The following is a 15,950-nucleotide window of genomic DNA, read 5'->3' as shown; positions in this document are numbered from 1 at the left end:
TTAGGATGTATGATGATGGTGTGAAATCCACAAAGAATCAATAAGCTAAGAAAATGTAATGTATAGAAAAATTAACATAAAAATAAACAAATCTATCAGATTCATATCTACATCAAGAGAAAGCCAAAAAGTATGGCTTTTGTAGTTTAGGCCCCAATCGTTAAGGTCATTGTTGAGATTGCTCACACGCTACTCTCAACCCCTTGACAAAGCCTGTTAGCTATATTTGCCAGTTAATATGTCCACAGTGTGATCACTTCTTATCACTCAGCTGTTATTGATGAAAACAAGAAATAGAAATGAGTCACATAGAGCAGCAGTTCTGTGCACGTTCTTGCTAGAGGTCATGATGCCACAGGATAGTTCTGATACTTGAATCTTTGTTGCTGTGAGATGTTCTGTATGTCCTGTGGGAGGCCGTTCCTCATGGCTTTACCTAGCAGGTCCGCATAGAGGATGATTAGGACCATAGGCCTGAGTGAAGGTGTTTGAGATGGTCTGCACTTGGCTGTGCTGTGGGATGGTCTGTATGTCAAGTTGCTCTGATTGGTCAATGAATAAAACCTGATTGGCTGTGGCTAGGCAGGAAGTATATGTGGCACTAACAGAGAGGAGAAATAAAAGAACAGGAAGGCAGAAGGGGTCACTGCCTGCAGCAGCCACCAGGACAAGGAAGATGTAAAGTACCAGTAAGCCACGAGCCATGTGGCAAGGTATAGATTTATAGAAATGGATTAATTTAAGATATAAGAACAGTTAGCAAGAAGTCTGCCACGGCCATACAGTTTGTAAGCAAAATAAGTCTCTGTGTTTACTTGGTTGGGTCTGAGCGGCTATGGGACTGGCAGGTGACAGATTTGTCCTGACTGTGGGCCAGGCAGGAAAACACTAGCTACACTTTGTATATATTTTCCTCTTTTCTGGAAGCTCTACATGAGGACCAGCTCATCCTCTTATCCATACCTCAACTGTTTTTGCTTTAAGTCCTACAAAAATCCCTCTACACTAGCACCTCAATTGGGCCCTATTTCCTGCATAGACATTGCTATACAGGACCTCTGACTTTTCTTTCTTTTAAATGCCCACCTCATGAATCTACTCTATGAATCTACAAAAATATTCTCCTTTACCTCACATTCTGTTGTCCATGAGTTTCATTCTTTCAATTTTTAAGATAAAAATTTAAAAGCTACTAACTTGGAACAGCTTGAGTGACCCTTAATTTTTCCTACACCAAAACAAAACAAACAAACAAACAAAATCAACAAAAGGCTTCATAGAACTGAAATATACACAGCAGCCATGGCTCTCTGGTATGCTTGGGTTTACCCTTGACTAGCAGTAGAATCTCTGGATTTGAGTTACTACTTTGTCATAGTTGCTATTATCTCCATGCAGGCTGCTAACTCCTGTTTTTTTATTTATAAGAGGAAATATTTACCTTGGGTCTTTTTAAAGGTTTATTTATTTTTGGGGGGGTGTATTTGTGTAGAAGTGCATGCACATTCTGTGTGTGTATGTGTGTGTGTGTGTGTGTGTGTGAGAGAGAGAGAGAGAGAGAGAGAGAGAGAGACAGAGAGAGAGACAGAGAAGAGAGACAGACACAGACACAGAGACACAGAGACACAGAGTCTGAATGGTCCAGTGACAACTTTTGGGAATCAGTTCTTCTCTTCCACCATGGGTTTTGAGAACTGAAATGAAGTTTACAGGCTTGTGAGGCAAATTTAAGTTTCTTAGGAGAGATCTTTCAACAATTGATGAATTATAGTTGGTTACTGAACTTCTTGTTTCAGGATCATAAATACAGACGTCATTAATTGAGACTAACAGAACTGTTTGCCCTACTGGAACATCTGGTCTACCAACCACCTGTACACACAATGACAAAAGAGAAAAAAATAACAACAGGAATGTCCAGGGAAGGATGAAAAATCAACAACATTGTTCTTCTCTGGAACAAAGACTCTGAAAACTGAACACAATTTATATATAATTAATTATTTGAGAACACAAAAGTTCTCAAATGTCATGCAATTAAATTATCCAAAGAAAGCCAAACTTCATGATGTACACAAAGGATGCTAAAGGAGGAGGATCCAAAGTTCAAGGCTAGTTGAGGTGACTCATAAAACAAAATGTAAACAATGACATAAACAAAAATATTTCTAAAAATATTTGACAATATAAGCCTAACCACACACTGTAAAAGAATTTAAAATGATTTCAAAGACTCTCTTGGAAAGTGTTAGGATTTATTCAACTATAACAATGAGTGGGAACTTCCAGTCAGAAAATAGGTATAAGATTCAGGAATAAATAAATAAGTAAGCAATCAAACAAACAAATAAATCAGCTATGTTAAAGAAGACAAGAAAATTAGTTTTAATCAAAAAAAATTTTAAAAAGTATATGATAAAAATTTTAATGATGAAAATACTGGCAATCAATACAAAGAAAATGAAACATAGGGGAAAATGAGTTGTTAAAAAATTAAGAAAACAACAACTAAAAAGTAAAATTAAATTAACTTAATTAAAGTGTTGCTAAAGCATTACTTGTAATGAAGTAAATAATCTCATCTACATTAATGGCTCAAGTTGTCATTGTTTTATTTATTTGATTATAATGGAAGAGTAGAAGCTTGAGGTGATTCCTATGAATTTTATCATACTCCTTTCCCCGATTCCAGAATATCTACACAGTTCTTCTCAGGCCTTTAAAAATACAACAAAACAACAACATCAAAATGTTGCCGGTATATTCTTCCTCATGGAAAAATGTAGTGGGGTAAACGCTTGCATCTTTGTGGGATTTTTTGTTTGTTTATGTTTTTTGTTTTGTTTCAAGAGCTTCAAGAAAACTTTGCATTTTTATTATACACAGAACATGACAGAGAACCATTGGGAAGAGACTAGACTGTCATCCAAGCAGGAAATAGAAGTGCTCTGAGTTAGAGAAAAGCACTCCATATCCTTATATGTGGGATGGGAAGCATGTCTGCAGGCAGGAAGGTGAAAATGATCCCACAAGATATCAGAAGGAATGGGGCCATCAGGAGAGAAAATATTGCAGGATTCCCCATCCTGCTCCAAAGTAATATTAAGAGTGGCAGAGGGACCCTCTTTTCTTTCGTTTTATTTATTTTTTTGTTATTTAACACAGTATTTTTTTTTATTAATTCACTGAGAATTTCATACAATGTAACCTGATCAGATTTGTCTCCTCATTCCTCCCCTCAATTCTCCCAAGACTTACTTCCTACTCCCTCCCCATCCTCCTACTTCCTTGTCCCTCTTTGTTTTCAGAAGAGACTATCTAGCCACAGATGCCCTGACCCTCTATGATCTAATGGTCTTTCAGCCACCTCTTCCAAGATGTCCCTTGAACCTCTTAGGTGGGAGTTGTACTGTCTATGTCACATGCAGAAGAATAAAAGAATAAAATTAGACCCATATTTATGGTTTCATCAATTACTCAAAAGTCCCTCAAGATAGATATTATAAGTTCTTTGTAGATGAGGAAACTGAAGGTCAGAAATTTAATTATTAAGTTGAAGTAGATTATGGTAGAAAAGACCTATTAGATACCAATTTATTGATTTATTTAGTGATTTGCTTAAAACACTGCTTGTACTGCTCATTTCTAACTATGACTTCACTTGTTTCCTGGAACAAAGTGACCTGGAGAAATAGCTGAAACAATGGGTCATTGCTCATAACAACCTGACCACAAAAAGCTTATACATGAGCACTGTATCACATATCTTCAAAAAAAACAAAAAGCTGACTGCTACATACTGTTCCTTAAAACAATGCTTGATTGATCACCCTCCCTTGTGATTGTATTACAGAATAAAATAAGAATGCAAAAGGGACTGGGGAACAAGGCCTTTCAAGAACTAGCCTGGCCTCAGTCTACCTGTGCATATATTTCTTCTCTGCCACCCTCATGGGTGTCAGAGTGCCCAGAAATAGTTTTGGAATACAGTCTAAGATCACAAAAAGAGAAAAAATGGATGCATGATATGAGCTTAAGACATCAGTTTACTTACTTTACTTCTTTCATTAGTCATGAACTGGGTAAATGCTTTCAAAATCATGACCACTAAAAAGTAAGTATCTTTCCATCCTGGGTGTCCCTCTTAGATATCACATCATTACACCCACGGATTATAGTATGTCTCCAACTTCAACCCAATTTTATGTGTCTCAAATTCAAGGAATCAGGACTAAACTCAATAGCTACTTTCCTGATTCTTCCTCTTTTCTACCTGAGGGAATACTATTAGTCTCAGCCTAACTTGATTACACACACACACACACACACACACACACACACACACACACCCCACATATATATGTATGTGTGTGAGTCTGCATATATATTATTCCTCCATTTCACCTTCTTTACCCACAATCTAGCCCTTACTCAACCATAAGATCTTACTACTTCCCTCTTCCACAAGGCTCACTCTGTTAGGCTGTATCTTCCATTATTCTATCATATTCTGGATGTACACACTTGTATTTCCAACCTCAGCTTCAACAATATAATCTCCTCACCATTCTCCGAGACAAAGGCTCAGTGTGTAGAACATGCTGGCCTTGGAATCACGATGCAATTCAAATTGGCATCAAAATTCAATCTTCTTGCTTAGCATCTCATGCATTCTGATATTACAATCAGATACTACCATGCCTTGGTAGACCAATATTTTAAAGACAATCCCTCTGTTTCTTCTCTCTGTCTCTCTCTCTGTCTCTCTCTCTGTCTCTCTCTCTCTCTCTCTCTCTCTCTCTCTCTCTCTCTGTGTGTGTGTGTGTGTGTGTGTGTGTGTGTGTGTGTGTGTAGGTCACATTGCATGTGTGGAGATGAGAAGACAACTTTGGTGTCTGTCCTCATCTTCCTGATTCTTTGAGACAGGATTTCTTGCTCATCATTGTATACAGTAGGCTTGCTTGCTAACTACCACTTGAAATTCTGAACTCACAATCTCATTGTCCTCATTCTGGGATCATAAATAACTCTATTGAATATGAGTTTATGAGGGTTCTAGGCATCTGAACTCAGTCTTCTTATTTCTACAGGAATTTTCCTTATCCTTGGGGGCATCTCCTCAGCCATGAATCAATACTTTTAAATCAAATTTCTGACACTTCACATACATACAATTATGTTTTGAAAAGAAAGCTGCTTACATGATATGTGAAACCATTGAAGATTAGGGCCCTCTTGCATATCTCAGCTTCCACTTTCAGTATTTTCTTTGTTTTGTTCTGACATAAAGCCTTACCACAGGCCCAGGTTGACCTAAAGCTCATCTGTTGTAAAGGCTGGATTCAAACTCTGAGAATTCTGCTGCCTCAGCCTTCCAATCGATAGGAGCACATGTGTGAGCCAGCATGTCTGGCTTTGCTCCCCACTGTTTTTCTACTTCAGTCTTACTCAATTAATTAGAACCCATTTGAAGCACAATTGCAACTCTGCAAATAATTCATTTGCTCTCAACAAAAGCCTTCATTGTTGCCTCTTCTTCAGGATACAGAAAAGCAAATCACTGTGAGGGTCCAGCATAAATGTCACTTCTTCTTAGTCCTGTCTTAACTCCCCAGGCTGGGTAAGGGGCCCTACTTGCATACATCACTAGTTACCATTCAACCTGTCTCTATCTACCCTTCTGTCTTCTCAAGATCTGCTGGACTCAAAACATCTTCAGAACTATAGCCCTACCTTTGGCACAATGCCTGCTTAGGGAGAGCAAAATTAGAAACAACAGCAGCAGTAATTTGAATGAATGAAAAAATAATTACAACAATTAATTATCCATGGAGACCAGAGAAGCCATAGGCAGACCCATATAGGAGGGAAAACATTTTTTTCCAGCAAAATTTGACTTAAGAGAACTGTGAGATTAAAACAAGGATGGGGTCATACTTCTTACTGCAACTGGATCAGATTACAGCTTTCTCACTTTGAGTCAACTGAAGACAGTGCAGCAGCTACAGCTACTGGTTTTTGTTTTTTTTTTTTTTCTTCTGGAAATTGAAACACAGAAACAACTTTCACTATTAATAATAAAAAATTAACATAACTCAGGATATCTGATTCTGAATGGGGCAGGAGAGGTGAAGAGATTAAAACAACAAAAGTAGAAAACAGATAACACTGATTTGAAACCATATGTAGGAAGAGTGTCTGACCAGCCAAGGTCTAAAATATCTCAAGATTAGATGTGAGTAGTTTATAATAAAGGAGAATTGAATCTTTTCATTGTCCCCAAACATTATAGTCACATGATGTTAGATAAATCTAATTACCTCCCTCCTTTTAAAGTCATGAATAAGAAAATCACTTTGGCTAATTTCCAGAGATATTCTAAGGCTCCAAAGAGAGCAAGACCAAGTTCTTGACAATGTCCAGGATCTGTCTCTTCTTCTCTTGTCATTGGACCAGAGAGGTGATGCCTTATCAGGTAAAATGCGTGCTTCCAAGCCTGATGACTGAGTTCAATTCACAAGACCTAAATGATGTATGAAAGCAGACTTCCACAAGTTTTCCTCTGTTCTCCACAGGTATGTCATGCCATAAATACACACACACACATATACATAAATAAACTAATTAATTAATGTAATTTAAAAAGTTAAAAACACTCCTTGACAAAAGAGCTTTACAAAAGAGATTAGAGTAGGGTTTCTCCATGGCAGCAAGAATATATATGTAGCAAATACACACACACACACACACACACACACACACACACACAACCTGATCAATCTGTATAATGTTACTTATATGTATATATTTTTAGGGCTGACCAATTAGTATTAGGTAATGAATTGCTGTGTTTTTCCCTGGGAAAGACAATGTCTTCCACTTTCAACATTTCTTAGTTGCCTACAGTTTTGTCTATAGGATTAAAGTCTCATGAACTTTCCCTGTCTACATTACCATGTCTATTAGTGTCATCCTTGTTCAGCTCATGTTTAGGCAGTAATGTTGGGGACACTTTATGAGTGTAGTTTCTGACATTCCCAGGAGATACAATCTTACAATCCTCTGGCTTTTACAATCTTTCTACCTCCTCTTTCATGATCCATGAGCTTTAGGTGTAGGGGTTGTATCATAGATGTTTGGCACTGGGCTCCACAACTCTGCACTTTGTTTGTGGTTCTCTGTAATGATTACCATCTACTGTAAAGAAAAATTTTCCTGATGAGTGGTGAATACTACAGTTATCTTTTTGGTACAGAACAAACATTTAAAATGTGGTTAGGCATTATGCTGGTTTAGTAAAGTGGCAGTTGTAGGTTCTCCAAGAACCATTATTTCACTAGCCCTGGGCAGTTGACAGGGTTTCCAGGATCAAGCATGTCTTCCCCATTGTGGAGTGGATCTTAAGTCCAATTAGGGAGCTATTGGCTACTGCTAGGGTTATCTATACCACCACTATACTCTTAGAGTTATGGCTGGTCATTTGTATGTTTCATAGACATTACTGAGTAGGATTGTTGGCTACTCCTCGCCCTTCTGGTACACCTTCTGGTACCATGAAAGCTAACTTTCAAGTCAGTTCTAGTCCAGGGGCCTCTGGGTCCTGTGAATGATATCCATAGTAAATGGTGTCTTCATCAATAGGAACTTAATTTCACTCTGGAAGAAGGAAATCAAGGGCATTAACAATAGCCTACAATGTTTTGGGAATTTCATGGATAATCCTGGCCAATAATTAAGAATAAAGCTTCTTGTGCCTGGTGTTGGGTTTTGTTAAATGGTCTTTGACTCTTGGGGGGAGCATTAAATTAAGTTCTTACTGTTTTACCATTTATTATGTCTCATTGTCAATTCTAGTCAAGACATTTGAGACAGAACGACTTCCATATCTGTATGAATGTGTCTATAATGTAGTCTCTGTTTATGGGAATCCTAATTAAATTGAATGTAGTTTCTTTAATTTGGCTGGTGTTGGATAGGATCTTGTGGATCAGATTGGCCTCAGTCTTCCAATGTGTGTGTCTGAGATTAAGCTTGAACACATCCTCTTTGTGCTTCTATATCCCTAGTCCTGGCATTTGAGTTATGTGCCACCACATTCAGCTCAACACAATTTCTGATTCCTGGTATAATAGTAATATGTGTTATTTTTCTTTAGATAAAATGTGATAGGTGTGTTGAAGATATATGCATGATCAATCAATGTTAACCATTTCCTCTCCATGTTCCAAACAGCTCTAAAACACCTCTAGTGCCACTAAACCACTAAATGGAGTTTTTTTTTTTTTTTTTTAAGATGCTTCATGCAACACTTTGAGTGATATTTCATAGTAAATGTATTTTCACCAAATACAAAACAGGGTCACATGTTCCAGTTAGAGAATATTGTTGTATATATAATCAGTAGTTATGAAGGTTTTTATCAACTATAGGAGTTCCCAGGTAGAATATTTGGGGTCACTTATGTCCATTAGCATACCATCTGTGAATAGTGATTATTTGATTTCTTCCTTTTCCAATCAGAGCTCCTTGATCTTCTTCTATTGTCTTATTGCCCTAGCTAGAACTTCAAGTACTATATTAAATAAATATGGAGATAGTGGACAGCCTTGTCTTTTTTTTTTTGTTGTTTTTTTGTTTTTTTTTGTTTTTCGAGACAGGGTTTCTCTGTGTAGCTTTGCGCCTTTCCTGGAGCTCACTTGGTAGCCCAGGCTGGCCTCGAACTCACAGAGATCCGCCTGGCTCTGCCTCCCGAGTGCTGGGATTAAAGGCGTGCGCCACCAACGCCCGGCAAGACAGCCTTGTCTTATTCCTGATTTTAGTGGAACAAAATTAATTTTTTTTTGTTTGTCTTGTCTTTTGGTTTTTTTTTTTTTTTTTTTTTTTTTTGAGACAGGGTTTCTGTGTGTGTAGTTTTGGTGCCTGTCCTGGAACTCATTCTGTAGACCAGGCTGGCCTTGAACTCACTACTTGGCTGGGCCTCCTCGATTAAAGGCATGTGCCACTGCCACCTGGTGGAACAAAATTTCTTTTACACACTTTACAACTCAAATGGGTATTCAAAATAATAATAATAAAAAAAGAAGTTAGAGACTGCCCCATCTAAGTTCTATCAGAATAGTTCTATGCTTAATCGGGTACAGACTGTATTTCTGATAACACTGTGGTTGTAAGCAGACTTCAATAAAATCAACAGTCACACATGCTACAATACAGCCATTGCAAAGAAAAGTACATGCTCATAACTACTGATTTTTTTATAACAATATTCTCAACCTGGAACAGTGACCCTGTTTTGTGTTTGGTGAAAATACATTTACTATGAAATATCACTCAAAGAGTTTCATGAGGCGTCTTAAAATAAAAACAAAGCTCCATTTAATGGCATTAGAGGTGTTTTAGGACTGTTTGGAATATGGAGAGGAAATGGTTAACTCTGATTGATGATAAGTATACCTTCAACACACCTATCACATTCTATCTAAAGAAAAATAAAAAAAAAATTTTTCAGGTTCAGAACTTAATTTTTTGTTTCTGTTTGTCTAATTATGTGTCTTCATTTGGTACTTGTGGGGTTTATACACTTGAGTGCAGTTATCAAAGGGACCAGCAAAAGGAGATCAAGTACCCTGGAGCTAGAGTTACAAGCAGTAATAACTTGAAGTTGGCCCTGAGAACTATACTCAGATCCTCTGCAAGAGGAGCATGTATGTGCTCTTAACTTCTTAGCCATCTATCTACCTTTCAGATAGAGTTTTTGTTAAATAACAAACTAAATAAAAGGGAGGAGATGTTTATATTATGTTTACTAGAGACAGACATAGTAATTCTAATACCAAAGGCAGCTCTAGTGTTTAAAGTAAGAAGAATGCCATATATTAAAAGACAAGTTGCCGGGTGGTGGTGGTGCACTCCTTTAATCCCAGCACTCGGGAGGCAGAGACAGGCGGATCTCTGTGAGTTCAAGGCCAGTCTGGTCTACAGAGTGAGTTCCAGAACAGGCTCCAAAGCTACACAGAGAAACCCTGTCTCAAAAAACTGGGGGAAAAAAAGACAGATTTTTCTAGGTTGTAAGTTCAAGGCCAGCTTGTATGACAGGCTGCTGCAAAAAGCTTTAAAAATACAAAATTTTCCAAAGGTAAGCAACTTAATTCTATTAGGAGGCACAGGCAAACTGATAACATAATCTGTGTTTACATAAAAATTGCAATATATTAGCACATGAGACTCAGCATGTCCATACAGAAAAATAAGGATCTAAATTCTCATGGGAATGGGACATGGGATGTGGAATGTAAACTGGGTTTTAAAGAAATCATAGAAAATTTTCCAGTGACAAAGTAGAAACTACTTCAGAAGAACAACATTTATTTGAAAATAATAAAATCATGGAAAAGGCAACCCAGATATTAAAATTTTCAAATGAGGTACTAGGATAATAACTCAGTAGATGAAATGTTTACCATACAATGGTGATGATTTAATTCAGATCTCTAACACTCAAGTTAACAACAAGAACAATGATAATGATAAAAGCTGTAAGTACAGTTGTGTGTTGTAACCCTAGAGGAGGCTGGTTGTGTGTGCCACTGGAGTTCCTTGGTCCATGAGCTCTAGGTTTGATGAGAGACCCTGTCTCAGAAAATAAGGTGGAAAGCAGAGCTCAGTGGTGTACAGCTTAAGTCCTAGCACCTGGGAAACAGAGGCAGTTGGGTCTCTGTGCATTCCAGGCCAGCCAGAATTACATGGTGAAACCCTGTCTCAAAAACATAGTGCAGGAAGGTCAGAGTGAATGAGGAAGATATCCAATGTTGACTTCTAGTTTCCACATGCATGTGGAGAATGGTAATCAATCACAGAAAAAGAGTAATCCCTTCTCCATTAATCAAGCAATTATGGTTTCATATATGCTATGTCATGAAGAGGAATGACAAGAAATATGCCTCCCAGAAAGAAAGACTGAAAGAGAAACAGATTCTGTATCAAAAACTTGGAAGCATGGGTGAGCAGTATGAATGACTATGGTTCTTGGAAATGGTATCATCTAACAAAGTAGCATCCTGCCTGTCAACTCTCTTAGAATAAGAACATGTCAGAAGTATTCTGTGCTGAGATTGTTTGAGAAATGTCAATCTTCCATCCCCTACCTAAACAGGAAATTGCCAACCACCAAACCTCCTGGAGAAAACTCCAGCCATATATCCCTGCTTGACTTTGTGCCTGGCATTCTTCAGTGGTCTGCAGATGTCAAACCAGCATCCCAACAATTAGTGGTGGTCTTAGCCAGTTCAGAATTATGATATAAGCTTCAAATCTCAGCTCTGGCACTTGTCACCTATCTCAGAAATGGGCAGAGCAAACAGATCTGTATAGAACATTAGAGGATTTTCGTCTATGAATCCAGCAACACAACAGGATATCAAGCTGCAGTTTTGTGGGTACTGCGATGCTCATTAGAAATCCTGGCAGATGTTCATGAGGATAATGTCTGATGTCCTAACATTGTTGGTGGAAAGTAGAGCAATTGTCTTAGAGACAGAGACTAAAGAAGAGTCTCCATACTGAGACTGAGCAACATGGGAAAACACTGTCAAGAATTTGTGGCCTTTGGGATTTTCATTGAGGCTTAACATTTCCTGTAATTTTTTTGAGTATTTTTGTTTTTCTACTTAGACAAACCTCTTTCTCTTGAATTAGGAAAGTTAATTCCAAGCAGAAAAATTTAGACTTTAAACTATTTCCTTCATGTAGTATAAAAAGGTTCATAGCATCTGAGACAAATGGGTTTAAATATTACCACGATTTCTTATTAGATGAGCTTATGAGCTTAATTGCTCATCTAATTCCAGTCTACATGACACTCTGCAACAAAGAGAGGACAGAATGTTTTGTGGAATTCCTGACCAGTTCTTCTGGCTAGGCCAGAGTGATCATTAAACAAAATGGGCCCAAGTTCACAAAACAGACAAATGGACTTCAGTTTCACAAGTCCACTTTATTATACCCCAAAGAACCATATGCATTTTTATACTGCATTTAATTTGATATTCTACACATAGGGAAATTTAGCTGCAATAAAATGTTGAAAAGCCTAGCCTCAGATGGCATGCTGTGAATGTGATTCAGTTTGCAGCTCTTCATGGCTGCGGTGGTGACAGAACCCCTGAGGTCAGGCCCGTTGTTTGTCATTGCCCTTTCTCCTCCAGTCATAAAATGAGAACTTTGTAATTACCTGGCCATATTCACTCTGTGTTTCTCATTTGGTCACTTGTTTGTCTTTGGCTTCCTCTCTGCGTGCTTTGCATCTTTGCAGATTCTAACCACAGTAGCCCTCGTTTGACCAATGGACTCACTTGGAATGAATGCTTCCTCCTAATGGAATCAAGAAAATAACAGGTCATCTTCACACACACACACACACACACACACACACACACACACACACACTATATGTGTATTCTCTAATCTCTGTACATTTCTTACATAGGAATAGAAAGCCCACATGTTAACATGGAGTGTCTGTCTCAGTTACCCTTACCATATTTTTTGAATCAGGTTCTCTAATTCATCCTGGAAATTGTGTATAATGCTAGACTTTCTGGCCAGGAAGTTCAGGGATCCTCATATCACCATCCCTGTATCCTAGCACTGAGATTACAACTATATGTGACTATATTTTCTTATGTGGATGCTAGGAATCTGATCCAACTGAATTCTCTCTCCAGTCCATCAATAAGCTTCTGTCCTTCCTTCCTTCCTTCCTTCCTTCCTTCCTTCCTTCCTTCCTTCTTCCTCCTTCCTCCCTCCTCCCTCTCCTCCTCCCTCCCTCCCTCCCTCCCTTCTGTAAATTGAAAATTATCATAGGGGAAATGTTATAAAATAGAACAAAACATATATTTGTGTTTGTACATATACGTGTGTGTGTGTGTGTGTGTGTGTGTGTGTGTGTATGTGTGCGTGTAGAGATTTTGCCTATAGCAATATAAAAGATATATACTATATTGTCTTATAAAGACTTTTAAAGATTTTTTTAAATTTCTGAGTAATTGTGCCATGTACTAAATTTTTTACAAACTAATAGGATTTTTCTGAATTTATTTAGTAATAAATAAATTTTCTGAATTTATTTTGGTAATAAATACCAAAAAACATTTGGAAAATAAGGATCCCATATGACACCATAATCCAGCCACACATACATAATAACAGATGCATGTCTAATCTGTTCCTCCTCAGTCCATTTACTTGAACGTCTACATAGATATGTGAACTTTGAACATATTACAGATTACAGATATACACAGTTTATACAGTTTATACTTCAAAATGAAATAAAGCTGTGTTGTTTTAGGCAACATGACTTTTTGATAAAATAATATGTAATGGTCTATATCCCATCACTTAAAATTGTCCTCTGACATCTCAATATAGCTTGTGAATTTAACTTCTTGAATCAAACATGTACTATTTATTTTGTCTCATTTTATATTTGGAAATTTTTAGTACATTTTAAAATTTATTTTTGTGAACTTGTGTGTGCATAGGTGAGAATATTTGCCTGTCACAATGCAAAATTGGAGGTTGGGGAACAAGTTTCAGGAGTTTGAGTTCTGCTTTCACTATATGGTGCTGGGGAATTGAACTTAGCTCTTCGGGACTTAGTGGCAGGTGTCCTTATTGGCTGAGTCACCTCACTGCTCGGGGTCTTGTATGAAATCAAAGTAAAATATACATGCATGTTTGTGTGTGTAAATGTTTGTCTTTGCCTCTAATTATTTTGCAATAGGTACTTAACTATTAAATCTATAACATTAACATTGTATGTACAGCTATTCTTTTATAAAATTGTGAGATCTCAAAAGACCAGTGTCCTTTACTCAGTTTTCTTCACAGAATTGTCATGGCAACCAGTGCTTAGCTTCTTTCACACAGTGTAGAATTAGCTTTTCAACTTGCATAAAATCTTCCGATGGGTTTTGATTGGACTCCTATAAAATTTGAAGACAGTGAATATCTTCATGATTTTGAGGCTTCATAAATATTAACACAATGAATCTCCCATTAGTTTTATCTTTTCAAATGCCTTTCAATAAAGCTTAATGAAGTCTCTACTTAAGTATTGGGTATTTTATTGTAAGTATTGCAAAGTACCTTATAATTTTTATATCTATGAACATTTAATTATAGATCAATAGAAGAAAATACACTAAAACTTGCTGGTAATTTCAAAATTTTATTTGCATACTCTCCGTGGTTGCAACATACCATACAAATTTTATTTAATGAGTTTTATTTCTTGCTTTTATGAGCTTCTCTCTTTTGTCTTTTACTTTAAGGTTCTAAATCCTGCTGAACCTTGCCGACTGAAGATCAATTTTTCCAGGGATATCTGTCTCCTTTCTGATTTTAGAATATGTGTTTGAATATTTCATTCACTTTCTGTACATTTTGATATTTGCAAGCACCTTCTCTGATGATTTGTAATTCCATCCCTGTCATAAACCATTTCTGTACATGTTTGCATCCTATTCTTATTTCATTATTCAGTCGCACTAATCTATTTGTCTATCACTGTGTGTGGTAATTGATTCGGGATGTCAATTTAGCTGAATGGAGGCATATTCAGATGGCTGGGAAAGCATTCTATATTCTCAGTCATTGCATTAACTCTTTTGGATAGCTCAGGAGGCACTAAGCCCAATCCTCTGCTGCTGAAAGGGAAATTGGAGTGGTTTAGTATTTGGTTAAATTGATTGAGATGCCCTTGATACACCTATCAGGATGTTTCTAATGCAGTTCCCATCTGAGTCTATATTCTGCATGACAGAGATCAGCTCTCAGTGTGGGGCACATTTTGCAGTGGGTTAGAGGTCTGACTAGGACAAAACTGTGTTGGGCAAATTAATCCCTGCCTTCTTTTTGGATACAGGGGACTCTTTCCATAGCTTTGAGATAAGAAGTCCATTAGCATTTTACAAAGGAAATAGGCATATTCCAGACCCACAGTATGTCAAAATAGGTGTTACCAAAATCTAAAAATTAGAGAAATTGAAAAATAGAGAAGAGGCTCTCCTCCTTTTCTGCCTCCTCTGCTATCATGGTGCCCATAAAAGAGCTTGTGGTAAGGGGGTGGGCAACAAAAAGAAGCAGGTTTTGAAGTTTACCCTTGATTGTACCCACCCTGTAGAAGATGGAATTATGGATGCTGCCAATTTGGAGCAGCTCCTCCAGGAGAGAACTAAGGTGAACTGGAAAGCTGGGAATCTTGGCAGAGGAGTTGTGACTATTGAACTGAGCAAGAAGAAGATCACTGTTACTTCTGACATGCCTTTCTGTCAAACATATTAAAAATATCTCACCAACAAATATTTGGAGAAGAACAATCTCCAAGACTGGCTGTGTGTTGTCACCAACAGCAAAGAGAGCTATGAGCTGTGCTACTTCCATGTTAACCAGGACAAAGAGGAGGAGGAGGATTAAGACATGTTGGTCTGGAATGTTTAGTGTTAATTCATGAATAAAATTTAAGAAGAAAACAAAGATAGAAAAGAATGGAATTGAAGTACAAAACCAAGAAATGGCTGGCTCTAGTAGAAGTTTTGTGGTTAGGTTGTAACTGATGGAGTTAGAACATAAGGCATTCAAAGACACTGAAACTAACTTCACTGGAGGTCAGATATGAGAGAAAGGAAAGCAAGGACACTTATAATGTAGTCGAAGTGACGTTTTCTTAGGTATGAGACAGTTGCCTTTTGTTGTGTCTATATTTGTTATAGTCACTAATATCCACACAGACATGGATTGTAGTATCACGATTTAAGGCTGGATAAAATTTTATTTTGAGATTGTGCTGTGTGTTATGCAATGTTTACAATTATCACTAGCTTTACCTATTTGTAAACATCAACAGTAACATTAACAAGAACAAAAATGTGTCTAGACATTACAAGATA

General features: G+C 37.3%; 1 pseudogene; it reads left to right on the top strand.

Annotated features, from left to right (window-relative positions):
- The first annotated feature begins 15,094 nt into the window (after positions 1-15,094).
- On the top strand, positions 15,095-15,477 carry LOC114694455 (annotated as a pseudogene).
- Positions 15,478-15,950: the final 473 nt, after the last annotated feature.

This window comes from Peromyscus leucopus, chromosome 3, assembly GCF_004664715.2.
Source record: "Peromyscus leucopus breed LL Stock chromosome 3, UCI_PerLeu_2.1, whole genome shotgun sequence".
Lineage (NCBI taxonomy): Eukaryota > Metazoa > Chordata > Mammalia > Rodentia > Cricetidae > Peromyscus > Peromyscus leucopus.
This window is presented reverse-complemented; position numbering and strand designations above follow the sequence as displayed.